General features: G+C 36.9%; 2 protein-coding genes across 3 annotated transcripts in view; one reads left to right on the top strand and one right to left on the bottom strand.

Annotated features, from left to right (window-relative positions):
• arhgap31 (Rho GTPase activating protein 31) overlaps positions 1–22,711 on the top strand; it is a 1,181,844-nt gene that overhangs the window by 322,851 nt on the left and 836,282 nt on the right. The window lies entirely within an intron of this gene.
• The window catches only part of zbtb20 (zinc finger and BTB domain containing 20), a 308,716-nt gene that overhangs the window by 157,568 nt on the left and 128,437 nt on the right, over positions 1–22,711 (bottom strand). For both annotated transcript variants that reach the window (XM_028800480.2, XM_028800483.2), the window contains exon 3: positions 11,438–11,533. The gene's annotated coding sequence lies outside the window, so the exon portion shown is untranslated. The remainder of the gene's footprint in view (positions 1–11,437; positions 11,534–22,711) is intronic.

The raw sequence follows: 22,711 nt of genomic DNA, 5'->3' as shown, positions 1-22,711 counted from the left end.
GCCGCTTTTTAAATATTTTTTAAGCAGAGGGAAAAAAATGAACATTTGCAAAATCCGTAACGCTGCTTTCAGTAAGTACAATGCACACGCATTTAATTTGTCAGCTACTTTTTGCCAGCCATGTTTTCTGGTTTGGGCTGCTTTTGCAGTGTTACCGCTTGTGCATATTAAATCTTGAAATCCTTCAAGTAACTAATTAACTAACTAACACCCACACACACAGCTTGTGTGAAACAAATGCGCCCAAACTTTCATAATTTTGTTGCAGCCTATAGTGGAGTCAGGCACAGAGAAGGTCAGCTGCTGAGAGAGCGTCTCGACTGTTGCAGGGCCTGCATCGGTGAAGCAGGTGAGACGCTAATGAAACAGAGGCACAGGGCTTATTGGTTTTTAAAGACTGCTTCCTTCACTGTGTTTTAACCTCAGTTTTAAAGGATTGTTTTAAGGATCCCATGGGATACCTCTAGCAAACTGTTTTAGACGCTGCATTCAGCAATTCACATCCACGACAAACATGCCTCTTCTTACATGGTCCTGCCGCGTCCACCCACGTTCTCAAAGCATACACACCGCCTGGTCATGTGCCCGCTCACAAGAGCAACTCACGGAGACCCGCCCACCAACTCTAAAACCATGGTGTGTAAAACAGTTTGCGATGGTGGTGCGTGCGTAATAACCGAAAAGAATAATGAAATGTCAACGTGGCTCAGAGGTGCATGTGGACTCCTAGCACAGATGAAAGTGACTTATGGGGTGGTCGGTGAGTTGTTGCGTCCGGGCACATGAGCAGGCAGTAGGAAGGCCTAGAGAGTGAGGGTGGACGTGGGCCGGGGAATAAGAAGTGTTGGTGGGCGGGGAAACGTTTTCCGTGTTCCTGCAGGACCATCTAAGAAGACGCATGTTTGTCGCGGATGCACGCCGGGGAATAAAGAGTGTTGGTGGGCGGGGAAACGTTTTCCATGTTCCTGCAGGACCATCTAAGAAGATGCATGTTTGTCACGGATGCGAATTGCTGTATGTACTGTGTAAAACAGTTTGCGATGTTGCACACGGTCGTGCATCGTAACCGAAAAGTCAACGTGGCTCAGAGCTGCATGTGGACTGTAGCACAGACAAACAGAAATGACGGTGTGTTTTCCGAGGCGTCGCGTCAGAGTTGGTGGGCGTGGCTCTGCGAGTTTTTGTCGTATCCAATGGTCTTAGAGTTGGTGGGTGTGGCTCCTTCCTGCGTATTTCATGGGTGTCTTGCCCGCTCTGGCAGCGGCTTAGAGAATTATATATATTGATATTACTATACAACATGCAATAAAGAATATTTTATTTATGTACTGTATTTCAGATAAACTGTAAATTGTTTTACTTTTTTTACTGCAATGCCACTTATTTCAACAATCTGACTGCCAGTGTTTATGAAAACTGATAGTAACATCACCTTAGTAGACCTTAGTATTCCAAGATGACATTCTGTCACTATATCAACCAAAATCCAACAATTCAAACAGAAAAAAGAGCATATGTTTTTTCATCTAACATCACTGATTTTGAAAAAACAACATTCTAACTATTAATGAGAAAAACAACGGCAACAGTTTTGTTAAGTTTCAACAGGACTGAAAAATGCATTTAATAAGCTGACACGTCACGTCCATTTGTTTTTCTCCCATCGTGTATTTTTGCATTGAACTCTGTGCAGTGATGTCAATGTCCACAGAGAATGAACAAACATTTTTTTTCTTTATGCTGCTCTAAGCTTTTCTTTTACATTTTCTAAAATGTTATTCATTTACTTACAAAATATTTACGCTAAAAGTAGAATCCATCAATGTATATGACCTGCAAAGTACCATCCCATTTAATAGAAATAACAAGAATTCAGCACTGCTGTTCACTTCTAGCTTTAAATTTCATTAAAATACAGACAGTGAAAGATGATTTAAAACAGGTGGCAGTACAGTCGACCAGGCTGACAGGCAGATGACCACAGAGATGCTAACAGATGCTCAGTTTTCTTGTTAAACTACTCCTAAAAATTAATTCTACTTTAAAAAAAAGATTAGCTGTATTACACAACCAATGGATTATAATTAACCATATTCATGCTTACATTCTTTTTTAAAACTTTTATCTTGCATTATAGGGTTGGTAAGAGTCAGAACCTATTTTAGGAGCATTAGCTGCAAAGCTGGAACTAAAACTGGATGGAAATTCAGTTCAACAATGAGGAAAGCTGACACAACTACTCTTATTCACTTACCATATGGTGGACTATTCCACAGTAGACAATAATGGTAACATTCTCATACTTGTGATATTGCAGAAAACCAGACAACCTGGTGAAAACTGTGCAGGCAAGCAAAAGAACATGGAAACCAAATAGTCAAAATATGTTTACACAGCAGCCAATACATACCTGAGGTAATTGCTTTTGTTATTTAACCCATGACTTAGACTTTTGTTTACATTTTCCTCTTCTAGTTGTTTCTCCCTCTGTGATCATCAACAAAGCATTTTACAATGTTCATATGTTTACAGCATTTTGTATTAACTGGCAATACAGCAGTATATTCAAATTGTACACTGAAACCTTGTAACTTTATAGATGTCATTTAGATTAATATTTGAATTGAGATTTATAATTAATTTTTTGCATCTATGACGAGAAGCATTTTCCCAAGACCAGCTATTAAATCGTATTTTAATTGCAAATCTATGCTGAAGGATGACGCCAAAATTCAAATAAAACGACGAGTCTGCTTATTGCTAGTGAAGGACATGGTGCAACAGAGCTCTCTACAGCCTAATCAGAAAGAAAGTACAAGACACCTGTGGTCTGGATGCCAGTGTACAGTACTGCTCACTTCTAACCTCCTGTATACAGCAGCATTTTGGAGCAGTGAAATCACCTTACGTACATAGCCTAAAGAATTTTAATGCAAAATACAATAACTCATTTGTAGTATCTGCTTTAACTTCAAGCTAAATCAAAAATATCATCAACAATACAACACAAAACAACCAAAGCCTGTATTTTTGAATGTTGAAGATAATACTACACACAGAGCTCTTCAAATATTTTCATTTTATTTGCATACTTTACAGACACCATCAACATAAACATGTAAAACTGAAGCTAATAGAGTGAAGTGAATTATTCAGACTCACATAGCATTTAAGTGGTGGAATTTAAACCAACAGCTTTGTGGTTTACGATCCAACTCCAAAACCACAATTCCATACAGTCTATTTCTTGAAATAAATATTCAAGCAGTGTGGTCTAGTGGTTAACGATTTGGATCATAAGTTGAAAGGTTTGCAGGTAAATTGCACTGATTGACTCACAATGTGACCCTGTACAAGTCATTTAACTTGCCTGAACCCCTGTTACTAAAAAAATACATCATTGTACGTACACCTGCGGTGAGCTGGCGCCCTGCCCGGGGTTTGTTTCCTGCCTTGCGCCCTGTGTTGGCTGGGATTGGCTCCAGCAGAAACCCCGTGACCCTGTAATTAGGATATAGCGGGTTGGATAATGGATGGATGCATAGTGTATGTACACACACACACACACATAGTATATACATATATAAACATTTGTAACACATAGTAGCTATGTACTTGTAAAGCACCTTTGGATAGCGTTCATTATAGAAAGGCACTATAACAAATAAAATGTCTAATACTATAGACAAACGTTTAGTTGCAGGAGTTGCGTTTACAAGTCTAACACAAATGGATATATTTATCTAGTGCTATACTACACAATGGGGATCATAAGTTAAGAATACAAGTCTTATGACTGGTGATGCACTAATGGCTATGCATTGAGACATGCAGTCAGAAGTACAATAAAAGGTGAGTCAAAATTATGTTAACACTAATGGTACTGCTATGTACATACTTACGTACAATTTTAGTGGACAATTTATGTGCCACATATGGTACATGTGTTGAAAACGATGGCGAACAGGTTGAGACATTCCTGTAAATCATCTTGCACGTATGAAGTATGTTTTGTGAATAAATTGTTTCCGCCATTCAAATGTTAACATAATTTTGACTCACCCTGTAATGTCACATAACCAACCAATCACACATTGTTTGTCTCTGCAGAACATGACAGTCACCTGTGGTTGTAGTTTTTTTTAATTGTGCCAGGCAAACCTACCATAAAAGGACATACAGTTGGCAACAGGAGTTTCTTGATATATCATTTTTTGGTCAGAGAAAAATGATAAGCAAATACAAGTAAAGGTATTAGACACCACTGCACCCACTGTTATGGAATATTCTCCAAATTACATCATGGTAATCATTACTGATATATGTTAACTATGTGATCACTAACCGACATAAAAGTATAACTTACAACTGGGGATGTCCTTATATTAGTCTAGTTGGCATTATTAACTGGTCAGTGATAGTCAACTTATGGTCTTAGTCTGGGGTCACTCTGTACAACTTTAAGTTAGAAACCACGGCACAAATTGCACGTGATGATGGACTACAGGACTCCTGCACAACTTTCCAGCACTAAGCATTATGATCTTGCCACATTTTCACAGCCAATTAATGTTCTGCCTGACCATACTGATAGTTACGACAGATGTTTTCCAGGTATGGCAAGTTCAGCTTCATCTTTTTTCTTTTTATCACTTTTGTGATGATACAGTAAAAACAGAACGCTAGCCAGACATGCCTTTCTTCTGCTTCAGTGGTTATTCCTGGATTCAGATCCAGATTAAGTTCCAGTCATTAAGTGTCTGCATGTTGCAATTGCATGAGTAACTGTGCCCTGTGATGGACTACCACCCCATTCAGAACTGGTCCTTGAATTGTACAGTTCTTCTGGGATAAGCCAGCACTTTAACTCCGAACTAGGATAAGCAATTCAGAAAATATAGAGGTTTTGCTACATTCATACTATTTATCTGTCCAAATAAGGCAGGAAAGCCACTTACGAGAACATGCATTTTAGTTAAATCCTGCAAGAACTTGAGTATGAAAATCTACTGTTTGAACACAGTTATTTTTAATATCTTGTAACCTACTTCTCATATATATACAGTATAAAGTATTTTTATATCTTGTACAATAATCTCGTAATTTCAAGATTACCTTGTGATTATGAAAATCATAAAAAGGTGCAATATAAATTAGGAATGATACTCTGTCTTCAAAAAAAAAAGAGAGAGACAGAGAAATGTCTGCTCTTCAGGCAGAGTCATGTTGCCAGAGAAATTAGGTGAAATCCCATCAGAAGACTTTAATAACAAGTGATGGAATTTGACCAGATGGATTTTTTCCCAGTGCTATTTTAAGCCAGTTAGTTACCAATCCAGAACTGAAACATTTCTGTTCTGACAGTCTCAGGGTGTCAGATTTTAGTCAGGCAATATAATGCATACATCAGTCTTGGTGCTGGTCAGCTATAGGTCATAATTTCACTGGTATCTAACCTCCAAGAATGTGAAATGGGGTTGGTAACTCCAAAACAGACTCCCGATAGGAAGTGAGGAATTTATGTTGATTAAGCATTATGAAAGAGCACAGAAAAAGTAATTTAATGTACATTAATAAAGGTGAAAATTGTGCATTGTGGTCATATGATTGTAAATTCCTGTACACCAGAATATAGGGAAGGCAATGAGGAAATTGAAAGGGTTAAAAAAAATAGCAAAAAACCCTAAGTGACACAGCTGACAGTTGGATCAGTGGAAATAACGTTTGAAACAGGTTGTAGTATTGGACAGTCATTTAAGAAGAGTTACACTTCTTGTTCAACCCCAAGGAGCAGTGACTGGCTATAAAATAAACTTATTTTGTTTCCCTGCATTGTTGATATCATAACCCACAGACACATGATCAGGGCCTAGCAGGCCAAAGCTATGATAAAAACACAGTACAGTACTGCTATTTTCTGCCATATACAGGAAAGAAACATACTGGCACTGCAGCATGAACAGGTTTTAATTTACTTAAAAAGTAAACACCTCTCAAACAGAACAAAATGTTAGCGCACTCATTATAAATTTTATGTGATGCAAATACATATATGTTTATCTTAAAAAGTTCATGTGAACGTAGGTATACTTTTGATCCTCACGTGACAATGAAGTATGGCCTTGTATGCATGCACCTGTTGTATTCCTTCAGCATATCTGCTGTGAAATGTTTGGGTGCACATTGCATCTTTTTTCTTCTTTAGCCCTTTGGTATGAAATCCTGCAGCTCTCCAAAATTAAAGTCTAATTCCAAGTTTTAAATGGAAAATGAGTGCAAAATTACCTTTTTGTATTTTATTTCTTTCTTTACTAATTGGTTCATAGAAAAAACCTTATGCTTTGGGTTTCTAAAACAAGAGTCGAAACATATGCAGTTCTGATGTTGATGTCTGATAAGCAAAATAAAGCGGCATCTGCTCTGTAGTATGATTTATTGTTATTTAGAACAGGACATCCAGTGGACAGCGCTGTATTCCTTATATTCCAAATCTTATATATCGGAATGTCTGACATCTTATATTCCAAATCGTAACCTCAGATCCTCAACTGAGTGTCTCCTTAGAATTCCAAGAGCAAAACTTAAAAGAAGTGGTGAGGCGGCCTTCTGCTGTTATGCACCTAAAATCTGGAATAGCCTGCCAGTAGGAATTCGCCAGGCTAATACAGTGGAGCACTTTAAAAAACTGCTGAAAACACATTATTTTAATATGGCCTTCTCATAACTTTACTGTAATTTAATCCTGATACTCAGTATATCCAATTCATTATAATAACTATTCATTCAAAATCTGTACTAACCCCTACTCTCTCTTCTGTTTCCTTTTCCGGTGTCCTGTTGGTGGTGGCGCAATCTACTCAAAGCACCGTGATGTTCCAACAATGATGGATGGATTAAAAGCCAGAAGTCTGTATGACCATCAGCATCAAGTGACTCCGTGAGAACCCTAACTACAAAGAGGACTATTTCATTTATGTTAGGTAGAATGCCCAGAGGGGACTGGGCGGTCTCGTGGCCTGGAACCCCTACAGATTTTATTTTTTTTCTCCAGCCTTCTGGAGATTTTTTTGTTTTTTTCTGTCCACCCTGGCCATCGGACCTTACTCCTTTTCTATGTTAACTAATGTTGTCTTATTTTAATTTTGTATTTTGTCTGTTATTTTTCTTTTCTTCATTATGTAAAGCACTTTGAGCTACTTTTTGTATGAAAATGTGCTATATAAATAAATGTTGTTGTTGTTGTTAACATATAGAGTATAACTTAGATGAGCCTTTGCGAGATCAGCTGAACTCCCACTCTCATGCTTGCTACCTCCATTTTGAATTACCTATACTAATAGCATATCTGCTAAGGTGCATACCTGGCTTGAAGCAACAGAATACAAATTTGCATTAGCTCAAATTAGACAAACTGGTGTCTTCTCACAGGAAGGACAGCACAATATGATTATTGTTTTAATGATCACTCTCAGTTAACAATCAAATGCATGACTTAACACCTTTGATTAGACTCTGCTAATGTACACCTTGCACTATATGTCTAACAATAGTACTTATGTACATCAGTGACTAGACCTACACAATATAGCAATAGGGTAAAACAGCAAAGCTTCCTGAGTGAAACAAATAGTTGTTTTCAGATTCTAACTTTGGCAAATGTTTATGAGTATGAAAGTGGAACAGTGACTGCCTGCTCTACATAAAACCTTCACACAAGGCAGCTCATGAAAATTGTCAATAAGTCAGAGGAAATGAAGGAGGTACTGAAATAAACCCAAAACATAAAATCAAACAACAGGCAGACTAGCCCTTGCAACCACACCATTCAATCATGGGGCCCACTCACATGTGCACCTACAGTGTCTTAAAATTGATTTCAAAACTCCAAAAAGAATGTTGTCAAAAAAGAAAAGAAAATTGCAAGTGATTTTAATCAATTTAAAAGTAATGCCCCTCGAGACCTCTTGGGTGGATTAAGTGGGCTTGAACAATGAATGAATGAATTAAATTTAATATAATACAGAAGTTATTGCTTTACATTAAAGGCTTATTTTTGAACTGTTTTTATTAACCTTTTTGCTTGAATTACTTTATACATGTGTGCAATATAAGGGCTATTGCTGATGTGCAGTAGCATATTTAAACACAAATATCTTTATCAAAAAGCAGCACATAACTTAACAGAATTACACTTCATTATCAAACTCAGACCATTAAGTATCCCAGCATTCCTTTGATTATTTTTCAGCATTCCTTAAGATGACACTTTTGAAAGTGTGTTTTCTGCATAATTCAGCCTGCATAATTTACATATTTTTTTTAATAGCCATTCAACCTTGCTCTGCATAGTGTTGTTTATAGAGCATATCAAATCCTATGACAATCACTTTGGCCGCTTGTTGATGGAGCACATGCTCCAGTATATAGTCAGAGAGACGCAAGAGACAAAAAGCAGGATTCCAAAATGGTTGGGTGCTTGTCTGAGGGGCTTGTAGTGATTTACACCTGCAAATACTTTTTTTTCATAAATATATTTCATCCACTGCCTGCATATATAACAAAGTCCGCAGAACTAGAAGAAGCCCCTGCACAATCAATCAAATCATAATGGTGCATTGTGGGCAGTGCACCAAATGACCAAAAGCATGCCCACTTGCCCCCCCCCCCCCCCCCAACATAAAAAAAGGAATCACCTACCACTAACCACAAAATCTAACTCAGAACCAGTCAGCAATGATATCAATACATTACTACTTACAACACCAATTCAGAAAAAGTTGGGAATGTGAAATGCAAATTAAAACAGAAAGCAGTTGTTTCAAAATTCACTTTGACTTAATAATCCATCATAAACAGTATAAAGACAAAATATTTCATGTTTAGTCTGTTTTTTTTGGGTTTTTTTTTTGTAAATATACATTCATTCTTGTCATTGAGGACCCACAACACATTCCAAAAATAAGAGATGGGGCAATTTAGAGCCAGTGAGTTAAAATATGAATATAATAATGAGAGTAGAAGCAGATGATGTTCAATGTGTGATTGTAATCCTGCTTTGGTATAAAAGCTGCATCCAGGAAAGGTCCTTCAGCAGCAAAGATGGAGCAAGGGCTACCAATTTTCCCACAAGAGCAAGAGAAAATCACCCAAATGTTTAAAAACAATGTTTCTTAAAGATAGATCAGAAGAGATTTGGATATTTCATACTCAACTGTGCATAATAAAATTAAAATTAAAAGATTCATGGAATCTGGAGAAGTTGCAGTGCATAAATAGCAAGTGTGCAAGCCCAAGCTTACTGTCCATGATCTCTGATCCCTCAGATGGCACTGTACCAAGAACTGTCATTTATCAATAAGTGATATAAACACATGGGCTCAGGAATACTTTGGCAAACCTTTATCAAGGAGCACAATATATATTTATATCCACAAATGCCAGCTACAACTGTACTATGCAAAATATACTCTGCATGTTAACAGTGTCCAAAAGTGCTGTTGGCTTCTCTGGATTCCGAGGCTTAGGGCATGGACCATCAAATGGTGCAAAAGTGTATTATGGTCAGACAAACCAATTTTTCAGGTCTTTTTTGGTAGAAATGGACATTGTGTCTTCCAGCTCAAAGAAGAAAATGACTATCCAGACTGTTATCAGGTAAAAGTCTACATGCTAGAGACTGTGTTGCTATGTGGTTGTGTCAGAGCCCTGGGCAAGGGTAACTTGCACTTATCTGAAGACATTATTAATGCTGAAAAGTACAGTACATACAGATTTTGGAGCAACACATGCTGCCTTTAAGACTGTATCTCTTCTATGGACTCCCATGCATATTTTAGCAAGACAATGCAAAAACCACATTCTGCATGCATTACAAAGGCATGGCTGCATTAGAAGTGCGTGTGGCTGCTGGCCCGACTGCAGTCCTGACCAGTCCCCAGCTGAGAATGTATGCTGCATTATGAAACGCAAAATGTGACAATGAAGACCCCATGCTGTTGTACACCTTAAGATTTATTTGCAAGATGAATGGGACAAATTACACCTGAAACAGTAAATAAATAGGTGTCTTCCATAACTGAACATTTATAAATTGTTGTGAGAAGGAAAGGCAAAGTTACAAAGTGGTGAATTCTTTACTGTCCAAACTTTTTGAAATATGCTACAGCTATCAAAATAAAAGTAAGTGTTTATTTTGAAAAACAAAACCAGTAAAATTAATCAGTTGTAACATCAAATAATGGGATGTTAAGTTGTTTTCCAGTCAAATATCATTTACTGATCGATGCTTTCTGTTTTTATTTGTATTTTCTAAATTGTCCCTACTTTTTCCAAGTTGGGGTCGTACCAAAAAGGACTTAACCCCTTTTTCTTAGTTGCAGGTGCTGTACCAGTCATTGTGTGTCTTGATGGCTGCTGGCATGATGTCACCTTGCTAGAATGAATGTTGACATAGGCGTGAGAATCACAATCACAAAGCATCCGATTGGTCATCATTGGTCAAATCTCAAAAGAAGTGATGTCAATTTCAATTAAATGTAGCTCTTCATAGTACAGCTACAAAGAAACTGGGTTCAAAACTATGCACAGATATTTGCATAAGCTACAATTAGAAATTAGTATCTTCTAAAATACAGAGCACATATAGGATATATGGGAATGTTCAAAGAAATACTGTATGGGGTGATTGGTCACTCTATTAATGGACCACCAGTCAAACATACCGTATTCACATGCAACACACTCTGTTATTCCAATTCATATTCATTAATTATTTAAAAGGCGTGTCATATCCAGGATGGAAGCCATAATCTCCAGAGTAAATCCACTTAGACAGGTGGAAAACATTTCAATTCCACACAGAAGGCACCCACCAGGAATCTTAAGCAATTTGAGACAGAAATGCTGCCTGCTACACCACCATACCATAACCACACCTGATCAGGAACTGTAGTCCAGTGGTCCAGGCTTTGGACTTCAAATCCTGAGGTTGTGGTTTCAAATCCTGCGACAAACACTGTATGACCACAAGCAAGTCAGTTGACCTGCCTGTGCTCCAATTGGAAAACCAAAAGAAATGTAACCAATTGCATCATAAATGTTGTAAGCTGCCTTGATTAAAAACTGCAGCCAAAAAAAAAAAACCTTTCTAAGTGCATTTCACAAGTTGTTGTCTTCTAGTAAGTAGCTACCTAGACAATGACCAAGTCACATATGAAAGGATAATCTAAACTGTAATTTCAGTTTCACTAGTAATACTTTCAGATGCAGAACAGCTGGCAGATCTCACCCAAAAAACGCACACACTCTTCTGGTAAAACTCTTAGACTCCTGATTATGTCCATTTTAATTACCAATAATTAATACTTCTACTATATAACTCAATAAGCAGATTGCTAGAACAGCTCACCACTATCACCACCCACCCATTGATACTCACTGGTCTACATACAGCAGAGGCTTCTGGCAGCAGTTTCTCGATCTGTTTTTGGATCTTTCAAAGTCAGCATTGGAATGAAATTCACTTTCAAACACTCTGAAAGGAGATTAGAAAAATATACTTCAAATTAGCAAACATGCTGTACAGATAAGATGGCTGTTCAAATTTTACCCTTCAATTGAATAACTTAATATAAATATCAATAAAACAGTCCAAATACATTGTGAACCCAATGGCACATAGACCAGACAGGCAAGTTGACAACAGCTTAAATGTTAGACAATCCACATTGTGTCGCAAAGATACTCCTAAACCACACATCAAATCCAAGACATACGTTGGGTTCATAAGCATTTGGACAGTGATACAGTTTTCACCATTTTCACTTTTTATGCAACCACCATGTATTTCAAATTAAGCAATTATTGTGTGATTGAACTGTGGACTTTTCAGCTTTAATTTAAGGGGTTTACCAAAAATATTGTATTAAAGCTGAAAGTCTACACTTCAATCACATAATGATTGATTTATTTCAAATCCACTGTGGTGGCGTACAGAGTCAAAATTATGAAAGCTTTGTCACTGTCCAAATACTTATGGACCTGACTGTAACTTCATACCCTTTAAATAGATTTCTTTTTCAGTTTAACTAAAACACTGAGGAGGCACTCTGAAGGTAAGCAGTACGTATATCTGATATTTAAATTGCACTGTGAAACTACAGCTTTGATATTTCATTCCATTCTGGTTCAATTTCAAACAACCTGCCATGGAGAAACTGTTGCTTCTTAGTAAGAACATGGAATCTTTCATATAATGGCAAGGATGTTTATAAAATGTAGCAAGTGTGGTGATGGAGCAGTGTACTTATATTTAGCTACTGTACACACTATAAGAAAACAAAAAGAATGCGGAGATGAATTTAGTATAGTATGAGTAAGAGAATATTATGCTATAAATAGAGGTTAGTCAGATTACTTTGGCTATAAGGCCATTTAAAGGCTACAAAACAGATAATAATAATGATGAGAAAGGTTCTTTAAATAAATACATAGATAGATAGATAAATAAGTATATATGTACACACACTGTGGTCTGAACACACACCAGAATGAATAAAAAATAAAAACACACACTAGAATGAATATAAAATAAAACAGTCTCTACCAGAATGAATAAAAAATAAAACAGTCTCAGTGAGGCAGTATGCAGATGTATTGCTATTGGTATGAAGGAGCCCCAGTGACACACTTCTTCTGAATAATTTATTGGCTGAAAGTGCTCAGTTGTTTGTGTGTCATAGTTAGAATGTATGACATTGTTCATAATGGCACTCATTTTTAGTTTTAATTCTTTCCTGTGCTCTTACCTCCAGGGGGTCCAGTGTGTGTCCCATAACTGCACTTGCCCTTTTAATTAGCCTGTTGACTCAAAGGACCACTCTTGAAGTGATGTTACCAGCCCAGCACACCACAGCATAGAAAATCACCTGGCCATCACAGAGATGTATAAGGTGTGAAGGATGTCACTCCCACATTAATGTTGTAACAAAATTCATAGGACCATAAAAAATATTTTGTTATAACGAATAACTGCAAAAAAAATATTTTATTTGAAAATGAAACATTAGATGAAACGTTTTTTTATATAAGTATGAATACAGAAAACATTTTTCTTCCAAATAAATAAAGTAATTTTTGACAGCACAGAATTTTCTTTAGCAATGTTCATTGTTACATTTTCTACATCTTATATTTTTTAAGGAACGCTTTCCGGGACATCAGAGCTGGATGATAAATAATCCCAAATCTTTTTTTTTTGTCCATCCACTGCTTCAGAAAAGGAAACCTTTGTAACAGGTGGTATTTTATTTTCATCATCTTTATCCTTGCTTTCCAGAGTTAAGACACTTGATGCAGATGACTGTAAATTTTCAATAATGTCCTTATTGGTTAGCTTGCTCACATCATTAAATCATTTTCTGCTTCAATGTACAGTACTCCTAATAATTTGCACTATCAGCTTCTATGGAGCTCTCTTCATTTTCCACTTCTTCACAAAGTTTGTTCTACTCATCTGGATTTCAGTTTTGATTTCAATAATCGAGGCCTTCGTTTATCAATTGTTGATGCTTTTACTGACCACCAAGCTGTACAAATCCTAGCACAAGCTTCTTTGATATCAACTTTTTTGTTGTCTTGTGAAATTAGGTTCAATATTATTTTTTTATGAAGATGACTCCTATAATGCATTTTACAGCATGAATAATACCAAGATCCAAAGGTTGCAGGCCTGCTGTACAGTTTAATGGTAAAAATTCAACTCTAATGTTTTGTAATTCACATGTTAAATTATCTTCTGAACAATTATCAATCAAAATAAGAATTTTTCTTGTCTTCTCATTTGTGCGTCCAAATTCTTCTGCAATTCATTAAATATTCCTTGTGTCATCCAAGCTCATTGGTTTGCTCGATAATCATAGGGAAGTGTTCACAACATTCTTAAAACATTGTGGATATGCATATCTTCGATTAATCAATGGTTTCAGCTTTTCAGTACCTTACACGCTGCAGCATCTTCTTTGCATGAATCTCTGTTAACAGTTACGGTATGATGCAGAAGCAATTGATAAAATAACCCTGCCTCATCTGCATTGAAAATGTCATTACTACAGTATTGTGTTCCGCCACTCTTTTCTTTATATCATCAGCACGCCACTCCATAACTTGTTCCAGTGGTGTACTGTTTTCTTCTCCATAAATTACCCTGGAAGTTATTCCATAGCATTCTTTAAACCTGTTAAGCCACCCGACACTTGCATGAAACATATCAGTTTTCAACAGTTTTTTAAATTCTAAATCTTTTCTCATATTATTGGTCCACTAATTGGGATATCCTGTGCTCTCAAATCTTGCAGGCATGAAAATGTAGCTTTATTGATGTCACCATGTAACGCGTTTCAAATTTTTTTTGTTGCAGTCCCAATGCCCACTATTTAACTTTGTCTTTTAGTTTTTTTTTTTGATCCTTCAAAATTGTTGACAGCATTGAAAGTGTGATGCTGAATGCTTTTACCTCGTCATTTTTCTTCATTCTGAAATTCAATTTTTCTAGGATTGTTAATTTTTCTTTCATCGCAAACTGACACCATTTTTCACTTTTTTTTGCTCATCAAATAAAAACTTTGACAAGCGCTATTAAACTCTAACAGTACTTTACTAGTACACACCAATGCACACAACACAACTACCCATGGAGATGTTCAGTGGAACACTGCCTCAGAATTGGGCTATATGATGTCACGCTTACATTCTAGCCGAGTCTCACTGAGACTGCTCCAGACCAGAAATTTCACAACTGACTCTTTCTTTTGGTCTAACAAGAAAGAGAGACCCTTTTGCAGGGATTCCGAGACTCAGAGAGACATTAAGTATTTTTTGCATTGCATTATTATCTTCAGTAGCCATTTTTAGTTGAAAAAAGTTCGTTATTCTGAAATTTACTTTTCATTAAAATGAAATTCATTAAACATGATGTTGTATGCATTTGTTTGGTCCAACAAAAAATATTCATTATTCTGAAAATTTTGTTACTTCAGTATTTGCTATAATGAGATTAGACCTGAATACAATAGCTCCTCTGTATTACAAGATCAGCCCAACCTGTCATTGATGCGGACCTCCGCGTACTTGTCCAACCCCAAATCAGAAAAAGTTGGGACAGTGCGGAAAATGTGAATAAAAAAAGAAAAAAGCAAGTTATAAATTCTCCTCAAATTTTATTTCATTGCAGACAGTATGAACACAAAATAATTCATGTTTTTTTTTGTCAACATCACTTGATTTGTAAATAAATATCCATTCTTGCCATTCAGGCTTGCAACACATTTCAAAAAAAGTTGGGACAGTACAGCATTTACCACTTTGTACAGTTCCCCTGTCTTTTAACAACACTTAAAAGACGTTTAGGCATTGAAGAAATCAAGTGACTAAGTGTTGCAGGTGTTAGTTTGTCCCATTCTTCCTGCAAACAACGTTTTAGGTGCGCAACAGTACGGGGTCTTCGTTGACGCATTTTTCGTTTCAAAATGCGCCAAACATTCTCTATAGGAGACAAATCAGGGCTGCAGGCAGGCCAGTCAAGCATCCGCACCCTCTTCTTACGCAGCCATGCCTTTGTTATGCACGCAGTATGTGGTTTGGCATTGTCTTGCTGAAATAAGCATGGGCGTCCCTGGAAAAGACGTTGTCTTGAAGGCAGCATTTGTTCCTCCAAAACTGAGATATACTTCTCAGCATTGATGGTGCCATCGCAGAAGTGCAAGTTACCTTTGCCGAAGGCACTGACACAACCCCATACCATGACAGACCCTGGCTTTTGGACTTGTATCTGGTAACAGTCTGGATGGTCCTTTTCCTCTTTGGTCAGCAGCACACGGCGTCCATTTCTTCCAAAAAAGATGTGAAAAACCGATTCGTCTGACCACAATACACGTTTCCACTGCACAATGGACCATCCCAGATGCCTCCGAGCCCAGAGAAGTCGACGGCGCTTCTGGACAGTATTTATGTAGGGCTTCCTTTTGGCACAGTACAGTTTTAGCTGGCATTTCCTAATGTAACTACGTACTGTAGTGCTTGAGAGTGACTTCCTGAAGTAGTCCTGAGCCCACGCAGTTATATCATTTATTGATGAATGACGGTTTTTAATGCAGTGCCGTCTGAGGGCTCGGAGATCACGGCCATTCAGTTTAGGCTTGCGCTCTTGGCCTTTGCGCACGGTAATTTCTCCAGATTCCCTGATTCTTTTCACTATGTTATGCACTGTAGAGGGAGAAATGCCCAAATCTCTTCCTATCTGTCTTTGAGAAACGTTTTTCTTCATCATTTCAAAGATTTTTGCCCGCACTTGGTGGCAAACTGGCGATCCTCTGCCCATCTTTGCTCCTAAAGGAGTAGGCCTTTCCTCAATGCTGCTTTTGTACCGAATCATGATTGCAATCACCTGTTAACATCACCAGTTTCAAATCGCATCATTATTTAGTTATTATACCTCATTACTACCCCTTAATTGCCCCCATCCCAACTTTTTTTGAAATGTGTTGCAAGCCTGAATGGCAAGAATGGATATTTATTTACAAATCAAATGATGTTGACAAAAAAAACATGAATTATTTTATGTTCATACTGTCTGCAATGAAATAAAATTTGAGGAGAATTTATAACTTGCTTTTTTCTTTTTTTATTCACATTTTCCACACTGTCCCAACTTTTTCTGATTTGGGGTTGTAGTAGTGGACCACTTCAACATCCACTCTCTGAATAGTGAACGAACAAAGAAGCTCTTTAGAGCAGTGAAAATCAACAACCAGTTCCTTGGTTTTGCTAAGATGCAGACAATTCACTTTGTCCTAAAAACCACAGTTCTTCCCCTGACTCCTATACTCTGTCTCACCCTCCTTATCAATATACCCTTTAAGTACAGAATCATTTGGGAATAATATGAATGTTGCAGTGTCACTTTTGCAAATTAATGTAACATTTCCACACCTGCTTAGTCTAAATCAAGGTCATTGAAAGACAAAGCTTATGGGCGAAATGCAGGGAACAGCCCTAGGCAGGGTCTTAGGAATCATGGCACAAACTTACAACATGCTTTAAGACTGCAGTTTCAGCACCTGCCATGTACCGTGATGCTCACGAGAGAAGCCAGTTAGGGAAGAGCAGAAGAAACATTCCTATAGACCTTAAATATGTTTCCCTAGGCATTTACTTATTCTACTTCAAAAAAATGATTGACATGAAATGGAAACATATGGCCTCCACCACCAATGCCCAGCAATAAATAAGTTGCAGTGATCTTACTTCTAAGGATATGTGCAACCACATAGGCTAAAGGTCTAAATAAACTATTCTTGCAGAGACAGAAAATGAAAAATGCATTTGGCTGTTCTTAATATTTAATCGTACATGCAGCATTTCTATTTCACTCTCTTCAAGTACATTGCGTTGCGTCAACGTGACTGCTGTATTCAGCATCAAACCTAACAAGTCGGAGCAATCTGTTGAAGTATGAAAAGACCCTATGAGTTCTCCAATCCACTTAGGGCAGATGCAGCAAGCACACCAAACTACTTTCAGATTCCCATGTAAGAATTAAGCAAGGAGAACAAACTACACACAGGCAGACCAACATATACAAAGAAATTAAAAGTATATTTCTTATCAATGAAAATCCAAGTTCAGGTGTTCATGGGCTTGGCGATTCTAAATTGGCCCTAGTGTGTGCTTGGTGTGTGGGTGTGTTTGTGTGTGTCCTGCGGTGGGTTGGCACCCTGCCCAGGATTGTTTCCTGCCTTGTGCCCTGTGTTGGCTGGGATTGGCTCCAGCAGACCCCCGTGTTCGGATTCAGCGGGTTGGACAATGGATGGATGAATGATGTTCATGGGCTGGGGTCTAATACTTCAAGGTCACCTTACCTGCTCAACAGTTCACTGAGAAAACACAGGGGCCAATGTTCTGTAGTGTTTGTAAAATCTTTGTATTCATAGGTCAACCTGTCATAAAGCCTGAAGAATATTGTTTCTTTTGCTAAGCAAAAAGTTTTTTTCAACCAGGGATGGAGTTAAGAGTACACAAATGTGCTATAGCATATCTGAGAGGAGCAGAACTGTGAAAATAAAAGTGGAGTGTCTCACTGCTTTGCTGCTCCCATAGCCATACAAGGTAACAAAAGACTTCCTGTAAGCAACAGGATTATTGACTATTCACACATTACCCACGTTTACTGGACAGCATCCAAGCAGAAATGTAAAATGTTGTTTGTAATGGATTATTTCTCATTGACGTTTCAGAATAAACTGTTAATGATAATTACACATGTCACACATTTCTGATAATATAACTGTATAAGACCACTGTCAATTAATCATTAAAAACATGAGGACCCCAACCCTATTTTTGAACAATTAACATAAAAGACACCAGTTTAAAAAGGTGGACAGATGACATTCCCAACCCCCAAATTAAAGTTACTCTGCTCAGGATTTTTACACATTCAGGGGGAGTCAATTGTTTCCAGGTAGGCTGAGAAAAACCAAATACTAACACAGCAGAGGCTGCTGTTATTGCTCATGTAATGCCATATAATTCAAACACTAAATGTATAATTATCTTGGAAATAAATCAGTTTTGTTTCTAAATTATTGCTAGAAGCAGTGAAGTAAAAAAAACACATAAAACAAGTGCATTAATATGTTCATAAATACTTTTTCTGATCCAATATTGTGAGGCATATGAACAATGTCTTCCCCTACACTTTTGTTTTTACCACTTGCTTATCGACAGTTTAAACTTCTGCTATGATATTGTAATGTGTGAGTAAGCAGGAATTAAAGTGTGAAGCACAGATAGTTTGTCTATGAAGTCTTGACTTATGGATAGCATGTTCATAGTCTATCTTATGTATGATAATGCACCTGCCATGAAGTAATCACATTCAAAGAAGGCAGTAATATTACAACATTTTCTAGGACAGGCTAACTTTTTGTGTTCCTCATCTGATGACCATCATTGAGATCTCCAAAAGATTTAAAAGACAGTTGATGACTTAATGCTTGAGTCACTCTTTATCAAAATGTTAAACATGTTTGAGGAAAAGAACAATTTTCAATTCCTGATTATATTGTTGTCAAGATCAATTGATACACGAGTTTCAGCTATACTATAATTATCATTATTAGAGCTAACAGACATGTCAAGTTAAGATACAAACTTAAGTGGACTGGATATCAGGTTAATCCAACTTAGAATCATTTCTTTCACATCTATGTCAGTCAGCATTGTGCTAATTCACTGGGCAACCAGAGGAAGATGTCATGCAACACAGCATTCACCAACTTTACCTTGCTGGGACATCCATTCATTTTCTGAACTTACTATAGTTTCTAATACAATTTTCATGCACAATAGAGAAATTTAAATTTTTTGTTATCTGATCACAGTTGCACAGTATTCTTTGACTAAGAGAACCTGATATAATCAATCAGTGACCATTCAAAATGGTCATCAGACTTACTTTCCCAAATCTCATCAGATTTGTTCCAAAAATATGACACAAAAATCGGTTTATGAGCAGTGCTGTACTTAGAGCTACAGAAACATGCACATCTTCAGTGATGTGAGAGGAAAGCAGAGTACCTGGAAGAACAACCTGCAAATGCTACGGAGACAAATGAACAGGCATGGGTTCAAACCCAATATGCTGGATATCTGAATCAGACTACCCTGAACAGCAAAAGTTTTAGTGAAATATATCACAAAATATTTTCATGTTTTCTTTAAAAAATTGTCTTTAGGAAAGCTTTTATGACACAACGTAATTTCACCTATTAATAAAATACAGATAATAAAATGAGCAAGTGTGTAAATCCAAGATGTTGTGGTTTGCTTTGTTGAAAAAAAAAGATATTGCTAAAAAAATCATGAAATATTTTTGAATATTTTCACAGTATACATTTCTGTCTAAGTAAAACTTTTTTTAGCATAAAAAAACTATTATAAAATGAAAAAATTGACAAGGCAGTTTGGACAGTGGTTAGTGCTGCTTTTGTCTGTCTGAAAACAATTTAAGGTACTTTAAGAAATGACTAGAGAGAAGAAATCTTTAAGTCTGTTTCAAAAGTTTATAAGTGATGGTATGAGAAAAATACAGCTGAGTACACTGAGTAAAAGAGTCATGCCCTGGAGCAAATGGGGCAATGCTGGGTAGTTTATCCATTCGAATTCCACACATTAGATCATTAATTTGAGAGCAGATAGATGTAGATTATTCATGAACATGAAGATGCATAAAAAGAATATACAAGGAGGCCATACAAACAACATATAATATTTCAGTTTTGTCCATAAACCATTCCATTATATAAATATGCCATGCAAGTCTTTGGTTCTCGCTTCTGCCATTTTGACATACAAAGTTTACCACAGACAGGGCACAGCTGGTCCTCCTAAAGAAACAGTTGCTATACTGCTGTAAGAACTAAGAATAAGCAACAGATGTTCTATTTGTAACAATATGCAAATGAAACTTATATGTGCTCGCCATGAAAGAACCTTTCAGGCCACATTGTTCTATCAAAACATTGCAGAGCAACTGAAAGGACACAGGCACACCACCAGCAAATAAAAGAATGCTGTATAAAACTAATAAAGATAAATAAGCACACAGTGCTGAAGCTCTACCGCAAAATTAATAAAAACTTTCTTTAGTAAGATGCATGGCCTCTGCATATGTGTTAATGCATTCACTTTGCACATTATAAAACATACAAAGCATACTGTAAATCAGCAAAAACATATATTTGCAGGCTCTTATTCAAAGTGACTCGTACATTTATAGGCATATCCGTTGTTCTGTTGATCTTCAAGAGGTGTTAGTCCTCCTTAGTCTCCATTATGGATGGGAAGGAATTTTTTATCTTTGGATCTTATGAAGTTATTTGGTAAAATCTAGGAAAGCACTATGGCAACAGGATATAACAGGGCAATGACACTTCAGAGAACATCCAGAAACCTGCAAACATCTTCCCAGCACACAAGTGACAATATGAAAGATACCCAGCTGCACCCGACTGCAAAAAAAATGAGATTTTTTCTGAGCACTGCAAGTGAAATAGGCAGTATATACTCATACACACAGGCTCTCACAAAAATGAGATTCATCCCATTATTCTGCAGTGGGCTCTGCATTATAATTAAAGCTGACAAGGATCATCCATTTTTCTGTAAAGTCCTATATTACAGTATTTGTCACATAATTTCAAAAAATTAAATCCCAAATTTCCTTGTCAATACGCCAGGAGACGGCCCACCAGCGGGTTAAACGGCTCTGAGAATTCGGTAGCAAAACACTCAGGCAGCCGAACAAAAGAGGGAAATAATTGCCAGTGCATATGGTAATGAATCATTAATGGACAAGGTTTCAAAGAAAAAAAAGTAATATTATACTCAGCTTATGTTTTAATTGATTTATTAATATTTAATCACAAGAATGTAATTTAAGCTCCCTATGATTTAGCTTTCATAAACCTTCCAATTTCACAAATTCAAACTCCATTTAAAAGGAGAGAAGCAATTAACTTTTGTCTGTGTCAGAGCCCAAAGAAAGGAGGAAAAAAAATAGTCCTCTGAATTTACATAAGAAATACAGGGCTTGTTTATATATACATATACATACATAATTTTATATACAGTGCCTGTGTGTATGTGTGTGTATATATATAAACATATATATATATATATATATATATATACATACAGTGGATTCCAAAAGTATTCAGACATCTTCACTTTCTGCACACTTTATTATTTAATTTTAAAAATAGTTAGAATTTGCCATTTTTGTCCATCTTTCTACACTCAGAAATTCATAATGGCAAAGTGAAAACAGGTTTTTAGAAAGATTTACAACCCTTTGCTGTGGCATTCCAAATTGTGATCCTGTTTGCTTTAATTATCCTGGAGATGTTTCTAGAACTTGATTGTAGCCCACCTGTGCAAACTTAGATGACTGGACACACACCTAAGTTTATAAGGTCTCATGGTTCAAATTGCCTGTCAGGACACAAACCAAGCCATGAAGTCCAAAGAAGTCTCTGTAGACCTCCACAATAAAACTGTGGTGAGGCATAGATCAGGTCAGGTGTATAAAACCATTTCTACATCTTTGAATATTCCCAGAAGCAGAGTGACCTCAATAACTATGAAATCGAAGAAGTCTGAAACCACCAGAATTCTAACAAGATTTATCTGTCTAGCTAAATTGGGTAACCGGACAAGAAAAGCCCTGGTCAGGTTTGGTCACTTGCTGAGAATGTTGGAAGGACAACACTCAGTAGCAGCCCATTAATCAGGCTTTATGGCAGAGTGGATAAATCCTGCTTGAAGTTTACCAACTGGCATTTAAGGGACTATGGGAGCATGAGGAAAAACAGTTTCTGCAATGTTGAGACATAAATTTAAATGTTACCGGCATTTTGTCTGGCAAAGATCAGGCACTGCACATCACCTTCCTAATACCATCTCTATGGTAAAATATCATGCTATGGGGAGTGCTTTCCAAGCAACAGGGACAGAGAGACTGGTTAGAATTTAAGGAAATATGAACACAGACAAATACAGAGACCAAAAAAAACTGGTCCATTCACTGTGCATGTGATCTCATACAGGGTGACGTTTCCCCTTTCAGCATGACAATGATCTGATGCATATGGCA

The sequence above is a fragment of the Erpetoichthys calabaricus genome, chromosome 4, assembly GCF_900747795.2.
Source record: "Erpetoichthys calabaricus chromosome 4, fErpCal1.3, whole genome shotgun sequence".
NCBI lineage: Eukaryota > Metazoa > Chordata > Cladistia > Polypteriformes > Polypteridae > Erpetoichthys > Erpetoichthys calabaricus.
Note: the sequence above shows the minus strand (reverse complement) of the source record. Positions and strands in the feature narration are given on the sequence as shown.